General features: G+C 28.8%; 1 pseudogene; it reads left to right on the top strand.

Annotated features, from left to right (window-relative positions):
* The first annotated feature begins 156 nt into the window (after positions 1-156).
* On the top strand, positions 157-16,154 carry LOC141680101 (beta-amyrin 6-beta-monooxygenase-like; annotated as a pseudogene).
* Positions 16,155-18,712: the final 2,558 nt, after the last annotated feature.

Raw genomic sequence — 18,712 nt, 5'->3', positions numbered from 1 at the left:
GTATGCTATATCTGACCGCCGGAACTATCACCAAGTCAAGCTCCGCGTCTGTCTGTCTATGTGGTGCGTGCTACTGGACCATCAATCTCATGTGTGGGGGATTGTTGGACAAACTTAGTATTTTAGACTAAGTTGTGAATCATTTTGAGACTCTATATGAGTGAGACACATTATGTATTAGTGGTATGTATTTATTGGAACGTATTCTCCTCTTCGAGGGGATTCCAACGCATATTTACACGCTCAAAATGAGTAAAATGTGAATGATAACTGATGTTCCAAAGTTTTACCTTTTGATATGAAAAGTGGTTTTGTACCACATCGAGAGTAGCACAAACCTATTCCTTAGTTTTTCTTATAAATACCATGTACCACATCGAAAAGAAAAACAAGTCCTTTCAAGCCTCTCTTTATAAATAAAGTCTTATGGCATCAGTTTTATTAAGTAAAGGGAATAAGAGTCATCTATTTCATTCTCGGTCTCTTTAGTCTTAAATTTTTCCAATATTCCGGTGATAGCTCTCGGGCTTAGTTCAAGTTCGCTGAGAGTATATTCGATCTATCGATTATACTAGTATCTCGTTTTATCCTGGGAGGCTATCGACTCGCACATACGGTGAGAGGCGAAATAGCTTTAAGGAAACAGTTTCAACTAGACTCGAGTATCTCCCTTTGATTATATTCTTTCTTTCTCTGTTTGATTTCGTTTACTAACGCACACACTTATTTGATTTATATGTATTAATCGCAGATTGTATTCATAGTTTGCTCTGTTAGGTCCTCCAGAATTCATTAAAGAAAGAACAAAAAAGTACTCTCCAGATGTTTTCCAAATTTCTTTACTTGCTGAAAAAATGGCTGTGTTTTATGGAGTTCAAGGAAACAAGTTGCTTTTTACCAATAAATCCAAACTACTTACTTCATGGTGGCCTCAATCTATGAAAAAGGCATTGCACTTCCCTGAATTCGTGGAGAGTTCTTTGAAAAAAGTTTCAGCACGTAAACGTAGTTTTATTCATGATATTCTTAAGCTAGAGGCTCTAAAACAATACATATCAGTCATGGATTTGATGGCACAAGAGCATGTTGACTCAGAATGGGCTACCAATGAGGCAGTGAAGGTGTTTCCATTGTCAAAAAAGTACACATTTGATTTGGCATAGTAAATTATTTACGAGTATAGTTGATGATGAGCATGTGACAAGGCTAGCAAAGCACTTTACTCTTGTTACTTCTGGCATGTTTTATGTTCCAAACTATTTGCCTATAACTGCATATTATGGAGCTATGAGCAAAATAGAGATCTCCAACAACTTTATCTGCTTGCTTGTTGCTAGCTATGAGACCACTATCACTGCTGTAACTTTTGTGTTAAAGAATCTTGGCTTCCACATATCTACAATGAGGTTTACAAAGGTATGCACATAAATTCCCAATTTAAATAGTTGACATATTATTATGGGTTTTCCAACTAGATCCGGAAGTCTCAACTCACCCTTGCCCTATTATCCATAACGCTCTCCAAGCTCCTTTGGATATTCTTTGGCTGGATGCAGGAGTCCTCACACGGTCTCTTCCATATCGCTATTCTTCAAGATATTATTTTTCTGAACCAATTCTGATTGTATATAATACTTATAAAATAATCTGTTTCTATTATTATGATATATTCCTAGTAGAGTTTATAGAGAGTGAAGAAGTTTAGCCAGACATATTCAGAGAGAGAGAGAGAATTGAACTTCAGAAATTTTTTAGATATCTTTTCCATTTCATGTATGGACTTATTTATAGTAGTCTTTCTATATGGTTACAGATTACCGGGATAACCGGTTTCTTTACATAATTACTAATAATTCAGGAATCTTTTCTTTTCTTTGTCTGTCATTTCTTCTTTTGTCGTCTCTTCATATTTTCTTCATCTTTATCTTTTGTGTCTGCCATGATATCTTGCAGGATCTGTCATCTTTTTCCAGGGAATCTGCTTTTTCTTTTCTTCTTTCTTCATCTTTGTCTGCCATGATATTTTTGGAATCTCTTCGTAATATAACTTTTTGGTTTTCACCATTCAATTTGCAGTGTTCTGGTGTATTACACCATTTTTGTATTATGCAAAGGGATCAGAATTCATCCCTTTGTTATCATCTTTTAGACTGATAATAGGTCTCTTTCGAGGACCTGTTATTCTTTGATAATATTCAGTAGTATGTTTTGCATGATTATATTTCAGGTTTTCTATTTTATCAAGCATTATCTCTAATGCCATAGTTCCTGAATTTTGTATAATATTATCATAATATAAGGTTATTATGCTTTCGGTGAAACCTCCACCATGGCTTTTAGAAATAATTATAGCTTTCCGAGCTCGTAGCATATCTTGTATTTTGGACCTGAGGGTAGCTAGTCCAATGGCTCATTTTTCACATAACCATTCCTGGAATTTGTTAATATCACAGGGATTTGGCAATTTCAAGCTTTTGGTTTCTCCCACAATATCTGCCATATTCCTTCCCAATTTAAATAGTTGACATATTATTATGGGTTTTCCAACTAGATCGGTTGATGCATCAAAAACTTGTATTCCATATGAGCCTGCTCCCATTTCCCGTATCATAGCTTCCACGGATTTGACAATTATACTTGGTAGCTTTGATATACAATACATGGTTTCATTTGTTAAGATCTTGTCAACAAAACCATGTATAAACAGGTTATAGACTATGTCAGGTTTTGCATTTTCACAACAAATATATCTGGGATATTTTGTAGATTTTGTCAGTCTGCAAACATCAAGGTTAGATTTATAATCATAATATTTCATTATTTGCTCATATGTTTTCACTATCTCAGGTGAGTGTTTCAGCCTATCACTCATTGATAAATTTGACAGAGTAGTTGATATGTTGGTTGAAGGTGATGGCATGGTTACAAGCTTTGATGAAAATGTTATAGGTTTTATTGTAGGGATTGCAACTGAAGCTTGTAGAGTTGTTTTGTCTTTTATAGCTTCCATAATTTGTTTCAGAAAATGTTGGTTCTCCTGAACCAGGGTTTCTATCTCCTTTTGGAGTTTGGTGATTTTCTCATTATTGGTTGAGATATGAGAAGTGACATCAGTGATATATTTCTCAAAATTTTCCATATCCTGCTAAGAGCAACAAACAATTAAATTTTCCCTTTACAAAAACAAAATGCATGACATTCAATGGCATTTAATTTTCTAATAATTGATATTAATAATTCATCAATATACCTTCTATTAGGAGTGAAATAATAACCAATGTGTTTTTCTATTTCTAGAAATCCTTTGTATGCTTCTTCTAGTTTTTCTGTATTATTTTCATCTAATCCTTCGAGAGCAAAATTTTTTATAAATTCTACAGCTTTTGAAGTAGTAGTCCATATTATTAAAGATCCCGATATAATTTTCCATGGTTGAGCTTGTCTTCTTGTATATTCTATTTTCATTGTTTATTTTCTCTGCTAAGATAGTCAGCTAACACATTTTTTGTTCCTGATATATTTTTTATTACAAAATCATAACAACAGAAAAAAGATTGCCATTTTCTTCTTTTATTTAATTCTGGTAATAATTCTATTTTATTAGTAATAAAGGTTTTTACTTGAGTATTATCTGTTCTTACTACAAATTTAACAGGTAATAAATGATAATGAAACTTTTTAATCCCATATTTTATAGCTAATAGTTCTTTTTCATTTATGTGGTAGTTTGATTCATTAGGTTTCCAAGTTCCTCCTGCATATCCACATATATGTGTATTTTCTTTATCTATGTCATCCTTCTCATATGCTATTAGGACTGCTCCCCATCCTATATCACTAGCATCAGTATATAATTCTAAATGATCTGTTTCTATGGGTATTCTATGTTTTGGTAAATCTTTCACCTTTTCCTTAAGAATTTTTATACAGTTTTCATGTTCTTTTGTCCATCCAAAAGGTTTATTTTTTGTTAGTTCCTGTAATGGTTTTCTTAATTTAGGTAAGTCTTTAATATGATCTGAGGCATAATTTATTATTCCTAAAAATTGTTGTACCTCTTTTTTATTTTCTAATTTGTCCTTAAAATTTACAATCTTTGTTACTATATGGTCTTGTAATTGTATACCTTCTTTATCTATTTTGTATCCTAAATATTCTATCTTATTCTTAAATATTTCATATTTCTTTTCAGACAGTAATATTCCATGCTGGTCTATTGTTCTTATAAATTGCTCTAAATGTTTTATATGCTCTTCTAGAGTTTCACTATATATTAATATATCGTCTACATATACTATACAGAAATCTTTTAATTTCCTAAAGATTTGGTCCATTCTTCGTTGAAATATTTGTGGCGCATTTTTTAATCCAAAGGGTAATACTATCCATTCATAATGTCCTTGCGGAGCACTAAAGGCTGTTAAAGGTCTTGATTCTTTGGTTAATTTTATTTGGCAAAATCCACTTTTACAATCAAATTTACTAAACCATTTCTTATTTCCTAGTCTATTTATAAGATTTCTTTTGTATGGTAAGAAATATTCATCAAATATAGTTTTCTTATTTAATTCTCTATAGTCTATTACCATACGGGCTTTTCCCCTTTTCTGTTCATTATGTTTTCTTACAAGGAAAGCCGGGCTACTATGTGGACTTTTACTTTCTTGTATTAATTTTAGTTTTAATAATTCATTGATTTGATTATCAAATTCTTTTTGGTCTGAAGGGCTATACCTTATAGGTTTAGATCTTATTATATCATTAGGGTTTAATAATTTTATTTCAGCATATATCTTTTCCTTATCCCATAACCTCATAGGATTTTCTCCGAAGTTGTATTTTAATAAATTATTATATTTTTCAGTTAATTCTTGTAGATTATTATTTCTTTCTATTTTTAGATTGTTTATTCTTATAGTATTTATAGTACTTATTGGCATAATTCTTTTTAATACTATCCACTTATTACACGGAGTTTGTAATGATAGGGTATTTGAAGTTACTATATGTGTTTTAAAATAATCTAAAAAGTTATTTCCTAATAATATAGATTGCTTCATCTTATTCTGATATACAATAGGTAAACTGAATAATGTTTTATTTAGCTTTATTCTCATGTTTTTTGCTATTACATCTAATTCCTTCTTTTGTTCATTAAATCCTGATACCCTAGTTCTATGTGCATTAGATTTTTCCCATCTATATGAAGCTAAAACTTCCTTTTTTACTAGACATAGATCTGCTCCACTATCTATAAATATTTTTTGTTTTAGGAATTTATATTTTTTATATTCTACATCTGCTTCTATGTATATTGCTACCATTCCTCCCAATTGCTTTCACTAGATGATTCATAATTTATAAAGTTTATTTCATTATCAGTTTCACTAATATAAAACTCTTCATATTCATACCATCTATTGTCATCTTCTTTAATTTGTTCTATTTCCATTATGAATTGTGATGTATTTATATATTTTACTTTCTTTTCTTTCAGTTTAGGACATTTATTAGCATAATATCCTTTTTCATTACAATTCCAACATTTACATTCACTTATATCTTTCTTTTTAAAAGGTTTTCTTCTAAACTTTCTCTTATTTTTATATCTTCTCCTATTTTCTGGTGTATTTCTAAATTTCCTAAATCTTTTTCTCTTATATCTGTTGTATTTATAAGGATAATTATTTCTATTTTGTTTGCTTCTGTACTTATCATATGATTTTTTCTTATTATACCTCTTCTTATAGTTCCTATAGGGTTTTTTATCTTCACATCCAAATACTAATCTTCTTTCAGTGAATCCACATATTTCTCTTAATCCTAGTTTTTTATCCTTTTTAACCTTCTGTTGTACCCTATATTCTTCACATTTTCTCATTAGATATCCTCTTAGTACTCTTATTCTTTCATCCAGAGTGTTCTCACGAGGTTCTAACTTATTATATTCCTTAGTTATCTCAGTATTATAAGGTTCTGGTAAATGATCATAATATAATTGTTGATATATATGTCCTTCTTCGGGTAAGAATCTAGCTTCATAAAAGAATTTAGTAAAACTTATAGTATATTCTGGTAACTTGTTAATTTTACAGCATTTCATGTTATTTAGATTCATTATTATTTCTATTTTTCTTTCTATTAAAACTTGGTCTCTAGCTACTATCCAAGGTTCTCCTAAGAATTCTCTTTTTAATATCATATCAAATATTTGTAACATTGATTTCCAATCCGTTGCATACCTTAGTACTTCAGTTTTTAACTGATATTCTATGGATTCTATCCAATATGCTACCTTTCCAATTAGCATTTTTGAGATCAAGTTATAAGTATATTCTAACTCATCTGTATGAGTAGAATTCATTAATGCTATATACATTCCTAAATTCCAATCAGTAATTCTCCTGCTAATTTCTTGTTCTTCATATACATTATCTAAGTCTAAAAAGTATCCATTCAAGTTTACGCCTTGTGACATTGATCCTATAAATTCTTTAAATTCATTATATTGTCCTATTGGTATGTGTTTTGGTATCGTGTTCCTATATCTTGTTATAACTTCCATATTATGGTCGGTTACTTCTTCTTCTGGGTAGTTATCCATCTCCTCATTTTTTATTCCTTCAGTTTCTATATCAGTATAATTATCTTTATCTTCTTGGTCACTATTCGATTCTTGTTTTATTACTGCATTTACATTTTTCATTCTTTCTAAAGCTTCTATTATATTTTTATTTTCTATTTCCATTTCAGAATTTTCCTCATAACTACTGTTATATTCTTCTATTATATTCACCGTTTTTCCTAAATTATCTTGTTCCAATTCACTAGTACTTGTATTATTATTTGTAGATACAGTACTAGAAACTTCACTTGTATCTTTTTTTTTTCTTTTAACTTATTTAATTGCCTTTTCAATATTTCTATTTCTTTTTTATTTTCTTCTGTTTTTTCATTTAATTCCTTTTTTGTTTGTCTTAAATCTCTTTTTACATCTTTTAGTTCCTTTTTAGTTTCTTTATATTTATTTTTATATTTTTTATATTTTTCTAACCATTCTTCATTAGTATTTAATCGTAATTTTTTATTCTCCGTCCTTATTTCTTCTATTTCTTCCTTTTGTTGTTCTAATTTTGACTTTAAATATTCTATCACAGTTGTATCAATCTTAAACTCAGCTTTGCTTTCACTAGTTGTTTCCTTTTTTAATGGTTCATACTTATATTTTTCTCTTTCTAAAATTTCTTTTCCATGATTCTTTAAAAATGTTATCACGTTATATTCTTTTTGTTCTTTAGTTTCCATTAGAACTTTCCTTTTTTACTAAGTTGTCCCAAATTATCTAATACCTTTCCTATTGGTTCAGATATATTAGGTTTCATTTTACTTATATCTATCATCATTGGCTCATTAACTCTTCTCCATGCATTTATGGTTTTTAGTTCTGGCTTATTTGTAATTTCTTTTTCTGGTATAATTTTTTGTTTTCCTTCTTCTAATTTTATTAACTTGTCTAGTATCATTTTTAAAGTAGGTATTTCAGAATTATTCCATAAGCTTGTTAACTCTTCTCTTATTATTTGTCTCAAATTTTCTTGATTATCTTGTTTTTCTACCAATCTCATTATTGCATTTAGTTTTTCCTTAACTATTATTTCTTCCCATAAATTTTTTATAAATTCTGAGTCTGACATTTTATTATTTGTTGATTCGCTTCTTCCAACCATTTCCAACATCTATCCAATATTTACTAGTATTTTTACTCTGTTCTTCCAATTTCTTAATATCATTTTCTAACTTTGTTTGTCTTTCCTTATATTCTAAATATTTTATTTGTGAATCTATTTCGCTTTCTAACATACTCTGTATTTTCTTTAACTTTTCTTTCTTATTCCTTAATTTTTCTTGTATATTCATAGTTTTTCTATAAATCTTTCTTTTCCTTGATCTACTATCTTTATTCCATTATTATTAATTTTATAATTTATCATTTTTAAGAAGTCGCTTCCTAATAATAATTCACTCGAACTATCATATTCTATTACTCCTATATTTATATTATATTCCAAGTCTAATATTTTAAACTTTAAATTAGTACATTTAGTAATAAATATTTCTCTATCATTTTCTGCATATCTGTAAGTCTGAGGTTCTATCCACTTACAATTTTCTTCATTTACCTTGCTTATATGAATAAAACTTTTGGTAGCTCCTGTATTAATTTCTGCTATACAGTCTCTTGTTATTGTTTCGTCAAATATTATTATTTTTATTTTCAAACTATCAGTATCTATTTTTATTAAATCTATCTTTCTACTCGTCATACTCATTGATCTAATTAATCTTATAGGATTTTGTTCTTTTCTAAAACTTAATCTAGATCCTTCTAATATTGGTTTAATTCTTTGCCTTGGAATCATTTGTCTATTACTAAAATCTATTGTAATTTCTTCTGGGATTGTTATTTGAGATTCTTCTTTATGTTCAATTTTTTCTAATATATCATTATATAACTTTGGTACTATTATTCCTAATTCCGTTTGTTTCTTTACGTGATGGTTTCCAGTCATAGCATAAACCATTTTGGTTTCTATACTAATAACTTTACTTCCTTTTTGCATTTTTATTCCATCTAACTTATAGTATAATGTTAAAGATCTTTCTTTATTTTCATCCCTTAGTGATATACTGAAATCAGGTTGTATTATAAATTTTAATTTCTGATATATCAAGTTTCCTTTTATTACTGCTATTAATGAATCTTGTATATTTCCTATTATTCTATCATCCAATACATATATCTGTATAGGAGTATCGATATTTTTCTGAAAATATGCTTTTATTGTAAATTCTATTGCTCCAAAATATATGTTTTTTAGTTTATTTGCTTCCTTTTGTTTTAATTTGGATAATTCTCTTTTTATTAATCCATCTGTTATTAAATTTATTCTTGTTTTTCCATTTATTGTATCTATATCTATTACATTCTCATGTTTTTGGGCTATATACCTAACTTCCTTATTTCTTTCAAAATATGATGTCTTGAATATCTTTTTTATTGTTAATTCTTATGTTTCACTTTGAATTTGATTATATATATCTGGTTTAAAACTTAGGGTTTGTGATGTTCCTCCTTCGTATTCATCCATTTGATAATACATATCTTGTTTTTCACTTATTTCTTCTAATGACATTTTATCCATCTATATTTTATCCAGTTATATTATTTGTTAAAATTGTTCTTTTAAGTCCTTGTATTCTTAGTTTATCATTTCTAAATGTTATTATCATATTTCCAAGTTGTTGGTAAATTCTCATAATTTCTTCGTTATTCTCTCTTGTCCATGTTATTTTATTTTTTCTTTCTAGTAATTTTTCCAGATCTATTTCTAATTTTTCTTGATTTTTTATTAATTGCTTTAGTTTTCTATTATTTCTAGTTATTGCATTTGGATCTGTCCAATTCATTTTTTAATTTTTTGTTTTAAATCGTCTATTAATCTATATTGTTCAGTTAATACTTCTTTTAAGTCTTTTATTTCGATTTCTAAATTAGTTTCTTTAATAAATTTTTCTCGTTTTAATAAAAGTTTTTCTTCCTCTAGTCTCCTAATTTTTTCATCTCTTTCTTCCAACATTGTTTGTAATATAGCTATAATATCTAATTTTTCATTTATTATTTGCATGCTTATCTTACAACTTTCAATATGTTGATTTATTAGCCTATTATATGTTGGTTCTTTATCAGCTATATACTGAATTGATCGTATCCTTAAATCTTTCATAAGTCAGATTAATTGTCTGTATAAAATTTTCTTACACATCTGTTGTGTTACTTTATTTTCTACCATAAATAAAATTAATAGAGTTGCTATTATTTTACATTTATATCTTTTATTCCTTTCTCTATTTATTCTTGTCGGAGGTCTCATTTAACCATCAAATTTTATTTCCTTTTTACTATTCATGTACCTTTTACTATTCATTAGTTACTATTCACTGTTTACTATTCACGGCTACTTTTGCTACAGTGTTTTACTGTTCATTTCCCGCCTATTACTAGCTCTGATACCAATCTCTGGGGGTTATTATTATGGATCGTTTATATATCTACACAACCCTAGCGAGGGAAGGTGCATGCATTTTCGTATTAATTAATATGGTTATTTTTTGCATGTAGTAAGCAATAGACAAAATCAAATTCATTATTTTAAATGAAATCATCTCTATAACCTCATACTAATTATACATCATAATCTCAGAAAACATTATTTTATAATGCTATCATACACAATCAGATTTAAATCAGAATTTTTTACCTCTTACAATAGCTCTCTGGTCACCAGAAGTCTCAACTCACCCTTGCCCTATTATCCACTTTATATAATTTTTTTTCTTACCATTAATCATTAATTAATTTGCTGCGGTGGAAATAAACTTACAGAAAGGAAGCAGGGGAACTGTTGAAGTGGGAAGATGTTCAGAAGATGAAATACTCGTGGGCAGTAACCTGTTAATCTTTAAGGTTGGAACCATCTGGTCAAGGTGCATTTCGAGAAGCTGTCACTGATTTTAACTTTGCTGGTTTCACCATTTCAAAGGGATGGAAGGTAGGGGGAGCAAACGTCGGATCGGTTCGGTTTTTAGATTAAACCGGAACCGGAAGTCTTCGGTTTTTAAAATTAAAAACTAAAACCAATCCGTTTCAGTTTTAAAAATCCGGATCGGTTTATATCGGTTCGCAGAGCCTGCCCTTGGGTAAGGCGACCAAGGGGGCCGCCTAGGCCACCACCGCGTACAGGGGCACCAAAATATTTCAATAAAATATGTAAATAGGTGTATTTATTTTTTATATTATTTTTTTTATTTTTTTATTTTAAAATACAAATTTTAATTAGAATAAATTAACATATATATGATTGGGGACATATTAAAATTTTAAAATATATTATTATCTTTATGATAACTTTATTTTAAAATTAAAATATAATTTACTTTAATTTACTTTAAAAATATAATTAATAAATTTATTTAATAAACAAAACAAAGTAAAAATGTGAAAGGTGTGGAGAAATTGAGTTTTTGGACTATGCGCGTCTATACCCATTACCCCAGATGGCCAGATGAAGTCATATAACAAAAGTACAAAACCCTCTCCTTCCCTCTGCTTAAGCACAGATTGTTCTCTGTTCATTCTGAATATCAATTATCAAAATACTGGAAGTCATCGACTCATTGTGAACATCGGATCATCTGTGCTTTGTAATTCAGCAATTATAACACAGGTATGGTTTAAAGATTTCTATTCTAATTACTTTTTTAATAATATTGTAATTTACTATTTGTTTATTATTATTTTTCAATTTAAGGATTTGATGTGAATAATTAGAGAATAATTGAGATTTGTTTTTGTAAAAAGTAGTATGTCTTTTGTGATTTACTGATTTGGGATTGGTGACTAAAATTAATTAGAGAATAAGTTCTAGTTCAAGACAAATAAATTATCCAAATGCTTGGATAGCTTATAGAATCGTTGTGACCATTCCTGTTACACTGGTAGAGGCGGAAAGGACATTTTCTAGATTGAAACTGATCAAATCTTATCTCCGCTCTTCGATGTCTCAAGATAGACTTAATGGATTGGCTTTATTGTCTATTGAAAGTGAGCTGGCAAGTTCTCTAGATTATAGCAAAATCATAGAGAGATTCACATCTCAAAAGCCTAGAAAAAAGTTTCAAAATCAATAAAGGTAAACTCATTTTTATAACTTTATTTTGACATTGTTGTGTACTATTAATGATGACTGTTCTATATTCATGATACTACATCAGTGGCTTGCAGGAGATTATTGCAGGAGGTTGAAAACTTGGATATTTAGCGTACAAGAAATTCATTATATTCACTTGCTACTTTAGATTCAAGTAAGTTTTCTTTTATACAATGAATATATCTTATTGTGATTTTTTGGTTATGAATATGGGGCACCATTTTTGAATCCCGCCTAGGACACCCAAATACATAGGGTCGGCCCTGTCGGTTCGGTTTCGGTTGCAAAACCGGTTAAAAAATGTATTGCATAATGTCCAGGCATTATGTACAAAGCCGATTCTTCTTATATCTTTAAGAGAACAGAACTACAGATACAAAAGGGTGTCTCGTAGAATTTCCAAGACAACTATAAAGCTAAATACAAAAACTCAGGATATACGCACCTCCTCTATATGTGAAGATATATATATATATGGTGCCCCACATTGTTTCATTGCAGCAGACCTCCAGCAATGAGAAATTGCGAGAGATACCTACCACAATGAAATAATGCGGCAGATTACTGTTTTTATTTAATTTCTAAAATAACAAAAAATTATATTTTAATGAATTATTTTTTTTCGATAATAACGGAGTTAGAAAATATATAATTAATTTTAACAACCATTTGTTTTATATTTTCTAATTTTATTACTACTTCCCATTTATTATCAATTGTATAATGAGTTAAAAATTTTAAAATAAATTAGATATATAATCGGGAAAATAATTAAAATATTAGTTTTAATGAAAAAAAATGAAAAACGAAGATAGTAACTGAAATGTATGAATGGAGTATTACAAGTATGATTGTTTATTGATCGAAAGATGTCGTCTTCTCTAAAACTTTTTTGAGTAAATTCTAATCAAACTATTTTAATTTTAATTTTAAATATGTCAAAATTATGTATAATAACACATTTGTACTCCTTAATGAAGTTATGATGAATTAAATATTTTTTATAAATAATTTTTAATTTTAAAAAAATAAATGAGAACAAAATAATAATAAAAACCCTCCCGCAATGAGTCATTGCGGGACTCATTGCGGGAGGTGTTCAGCAGAGCCCGAACATATATAAAATTTTGCGGCGGTTGGTTAAAGAGGCACCTACAGCAATGTTTCATTGCACAAGCCGCAATGAAACAATGCTTTATGTGGCAAAGGGTATTTTTTTTTATTTGTTACGAAAAAATATTTAGCATTCCGGGGGCTGAGTTGTTTTATATTTTTTTATATTTTTTTATAGTTAACGAAAATCTATAAAATTTCATTTTTTTTAGTTTTCCACATTTTCAATTTTTGGCATTATATTCGTTTACTATATATTAAAAATTGATAAATTAAATTGGACAAGTACAAGAAAAATAAAAAAAAAACATAAAACTCACAATATTAAAAAAACATAAAACTCACAATATTTCGTTATAATAAAAATTTGAAAATACTATTTTGAACAAATAATTAAAAAATACTTTTTTACTCAAAAATTTTAAATTTAATATTAAATTTAAATATTTTATTTTAAAATATTAATTAGAAATATCAAAATATAAGTTCGAAAAAATATTTAAAAATTCATTTTTAACAAAAAAATAAATTAGAAAAATAAAGCAAGCAAAAACCGTTACATTTAAAACAAAGTCCTCCAGCAATGTTTCATTGCACTAGCCGCAATGAAACAATGCTGTAGGTGGCAGAGTGTATTTTTTTATTTATTACGAAAAAATACTTAGCATTCTGGGGGCTGAGTTGTTTTATATTTTTTTTATAGCTAACGAAAAATAGATAAAATTCCATTTTTTTTAGTTTTCCACATTTTCAATTTTTAGCATTATATACGTTTACTATAAATTAAAAATTGATAACTAAATTGGTCAAGTACAAGAAAAATAAAAAAAAATATAAAACTCACAATATTAAAAAAACATAAAACTCACAATATTCCGTTATAATAAAAATTCGAAAATACTATTTCGAACAAATAATTAAAAAATTCTTTTCCACTCAAAAATTTTAAATTCAATATTAAATTTAAATATTTTACTTTAAAATATTAATTAAAAAATACAAAATATAAGTTCGAAAAAATATTTAAAAATTTATTTTTAACAAAAAAAATAAATTAGGAAAATAAAGCGAGGAAGAACCGTTACATTTAAAACAACGTCCTCCAGCAATGTTTCATTGCACAAGCCGCAATGAAACAATGATGTAGGTGGCAGAGGGTATTTTTTTTATTTGTTACGAAAAAATATTTAGCATGCCGGGGGATGAGTTGTTTTATATTTTTTAATAGCTAATGAAAAATAGATAAAATTTCATTTTTTTAGTTTTCCACATTTTCAATTTTTAGCATTATATTCGTTTATTATAAATTAAAAATTGATAAACTAAATTGGACAAGTACAAGAAAAATAAAAAAATATAAAACTCACAATATTAAAAAAAATATTGTAAAATATAATACTTTTAAACCTGAATAAAAAATATAATACAACTTGCAGAATAAAATATTATATAAAAAATATATTAAAAAATGAAAGAAAGAACATACTGCAAAATTTTATAAATAGAGTGTAGTACTTGACATTATAAAATGTAGTACTTTAAATCTAAATAAAAAATATAATGCAACTTGCAAAATCAAATATTATGTTAAAAATATATTAGAAAAAATATAGTGCATAACTTAGTGTAGATTTTTTTTATAAATAAAATGTAGTACTTTAAAATCTAAATAAAAAATATATAATTTAACATGCAGAACACATATATGTGAAAAATATATTTAAAAATAGAGTTTTAATGCATAACTTAGTCTAATAAAAATTATAATGTAATATATTTGATGTGGAGTAAATGACAAAAAAAGTATTTATATATAAATAAAAACTTAGTACTTTTAATCATAAATAAAAAAATATAATGCAATTTGCAAAACAAAATATTATGTGAAAAAACAATTAAAAAATATAATGCAAAACAAATCGTAGAACTTTATAAATAGAGTGTAGTACTTAAAATTATAACATGTAGTACTTTTAAACCTAAATAAAAAATATAATGCAACTTGCAGAATAAAATATTATGTGAAATATTTTAAAAAATAGAGTACAGAATATATTGTAGATTTTTTATGTATAAAGTATAGGACTTTAAATTCTAAATAAAAAATATAATTTAAAATAAATAAATAATATTTGAAAATTATATTCAGAAATAGAGTTTTAATGCATAACTTAGCCTAATAAAAGTTATTGCGTAATATATTTGATGTAGAGTAAATGATATAAAAAGTTATTATGCATAAATAAAAAGTTTTTATAGATAAAAAAATTATATTGAGTAAGAAAAATAAACTACTTGATCTATGTAAAGTAATATAGTTAGTTTTAGGTTTTATTTTATACATCTGTAATGTAATATGATGTAATATGAGTCGTCCATTTTATCCAATCTAACGGCCTATAAACAGGACTCCAAGTCTCCAAATAAGACACGGACTCCACTGAACTTTTGTCTATTTATATATATATATATATATATTTATTTATTTATTTAAATAATTGGTTCGGTTCGGTTTTTCTCGGATCGGTTTGGACCTAAAACCGGAATCGGAAAATTATCATCAAATTGGTTTTTAAACTTTTCGGTTTCGAATCGGTTTGGGTTTTTTCGGATCGGTTCTTTACGGATTTTACCGGTTTCGGATCGGTTATTTTTTTGTTCGATTTTTTGCTCGGCCCTAATGGATGGTATGGATTTTATACATAAATTCAAACAATCATATCACTTCTCAAATAGCCTCGAACAAGGTCGCACCCACTCTACTAAGTCACTAGTGTCCGGAGAAGGTCCCATTTACACGGAGTTAGCATTAATTTTCTTATAAAGACTATTTTCGGAGGTTCAAACGCATTACTTAACGAATAACAAATAAACACTTGATTATCACGTCAAACACTACTTTTTGATGAATAAAGTAGTGATATATTAAAATGTTAATGTTCAAACTAAATGTTTATTACTTGTTTGTTTGTAGACATTTTGGATGGTTCATACAACACACAAGAACCCGAAATACTTTCCGGATCCAGAAACATTTGATCTATCAAGATTTGAAGGGAGTGGACCTGCTCCGTAGACCTTTGTACAGTTTGATGGAGGACCTCGAATGAGTCCTGGTAAAGATATGCTCGGCTTGACATTTTGGTATTCATGTACAATGTTTTAACCAAATTTAGAATGGAAAAAATGAATCCTCAAGAGAAGATAATATTCCATGCTTCACAGATCCCAATGGAAGGTCTCCCAGTCCGCCTAATTCCACATCAAACATGAGTTCTCTCCGAATACGGGGAACCTTTTTTTTTTGTAACTTTATCAGTTGATGCTCAAATATCTCATGCAGAACCTGTTCTTCTAGTCTCTATGAACTGTATTAATAAAATACGGAGTTCTGTTTACAAGTTATCTTTGAGACTTGCATGAGACATTTGTTCAGAATGTGTTGTTCTAGGAAAATGCTAGATGATTTCTTTAAGCACAAAAAGTTACCACTTCTGCTAAATACCATGAACACTCAATTCAAGCAGACAAATATCAAATCAAATCATGTAAAAAAGTAATTTATTTTGAGGCTTCAGTATCACATGTTTTCGTCTTAATTTTGATTCCCAGGGTTATTGGCAAATCACAATAAAGCCTATGATGGATGTCTGTTTTAACTTATATCCCGTATACTCAATTCTCAAGTATTGGTCTCTCGTGTGCTATTTTGAGCCGGTGTTTATAACTATGATATTTTTCGACCAAACCTCCCACAATATGATAAGAAGGGTCATCCTGTTAGTAATATTCCATTGTTCCTTCAAAAGATTACAACAACATGTTACTAAAATCTGATCAAAAATCAAAAACCAAAATAAAATCATGAGTGCTGCCTGCATCTATAGATAGATACTCAAATTGCACATGCAATACACAATTGAGAAGATAGCTTTCACCTACCACAACACCCTATTAAATATCAGGTGACACGTGTCCCGAAATACCCGGGGACCCGGATTTTTATCCCAAGTTTGAAATTTGCGAACCGAGACATCCTTAAAACAATTGCGAAAAATCACGATAATAGTCTAAAAATATTTTAGATATCCTGAAGTTAATAAAAATATAAGTATCGAAATTTTAAAAACACTTTCGAGGTGCGCTTTATACCCGCTTTTTAATAAATAACAAAACGACGCGCGGGTGAAACGATTCCCGAAAAAACCCAAAATAATTTTAAAATTCTCAGAATATTATAACTTTCATAAAATATGAGTTTCGTAATTTTTGAAGATTTCAAAAATTAAATATGGATTTTACAACCAAACACACTCAGAAAATCATTTAAAAATAATTAATTAATACAATATTGATTTCTCAAATTTTATAAAGCCCTAAAAATAATTATTGAAATTATAAAATTATAAAACCAATTTTAAAGATAATCCGAATATTTTTGGAATTAAAACTACCATTAAATCACTTTTTATAAGCACAATAAAATCATATATCTCACTAATAAATCACACAATTCAATCTCACATAACAATAATTATACTTAATTAAATAACAATCCATAACTGCTGCCAAAAATCAACACACGCATTTTATTTATTTGTTTAAACCTTTATTACACTTCCAAATATTAGAAATAAATGAAAAATACACGAGTCGTTATATTCTTTCCCCCTTAAGAAGATTTTGTCCCCAGAATCTGACTTAGCTAAATAATTGAGGATATTTATCAAGCATGGCTGACTCTACTTCCCAAGTAGACTCTTCTACTCGAGGATTTCTCCACAAAACTTTTACTATAGGAATCGACTTATTCCTAAGGACTCGTTCCGTACGATCTAGGATTTGGACCGGTTGTTCCACATAGGACAAATCTGGTTGAAGCTCAATCGGTTCGTATTCTATGACTTGATTTGAATTAGGGACATAGGGCTTTAACATAGACACGTGGAACACATTATGGATGTGCTGCCATTGCGGTGGTAACGCTATCTCATAAGCGACCTTTCCCACTTTCTTCAAAACCTCAAAGGGTCCTATAAATCTAGGGTTAAGTTTACCCTTCTGACCAAATCGTACTAACCCTTTCCAAGGTGATACTTTTAGTAACACCAGAGCTCCTATCTCAAAGTCCATATCTTTCCTATGCAAATCCGCATACTTTCTCTGTCTATCTTGGGCTGCTTCCAACCTTTTCCGAATTAACACTATGGCATCTCTGGTTTGCTGAACCAACTCAGGACCTAACACTTTCTTTTCTCCTACCCCATCCCAATACAACAATGACCTACACTTTCGTCCATACAAAGCTTCATAAGGTGGCATCTCAATACTGGCATGGTAGTTGTTATTATACGAGAACTCAATCAAAGGTAGGTGTTCATCCCAATTACCCTTAAAATCCAGAACACAGACTCTTAACATATCCTCTATGGTCTGAATCGTCCTTTCACTTTGGCCATCCGTCTGAGGATGATAAGCGGTGCTCATATTCAATTTCGTTCCTAGGCACTCTTGGAATTTAGTCCAGAACCTGGAATTAAATCTCGGGTCTCGATCCGACACTATAGAAACAGGCACTCCATGTTTGGTAACTATCTCATCCAAGTATAACTTAACTAGCCTTTCCAACGAATACCTTTCATTAATAGGAAGGAAATGCGCCGATTTAGTCAACCTATCAATGATTACCCAAATAGCATCATGATTCGCTCTCGTCCTTGGCAATTCTACTACAAAATCCATGGCAATCTCTTCCCATTTCTATTGGGGAATCTCCAAATGTTGTAACAATCTACTGGGTCGTTGATGCTCTGCTTTCACCGTTTGACATA

The sequence above is a fragment of the Apium graveolens genome, chromosome 8 (genome assembly GCF_009905375.1).
Source record: "Apium graveolens cultivar Ventura chromosome 8, ASM990537v1, whole genome shotgun sequence".
NCBI lineage: Eukaryota > Viridiplantae > Streptophyta > Magnoliopsida > Apiales > Apiaceae > Apium > Apium graveolens.
The sequence above is the reverse complement of the archived record's forward strand: the minus strand, read 5'-3'. Positions and strand labels throughout refer to the sequence as shown.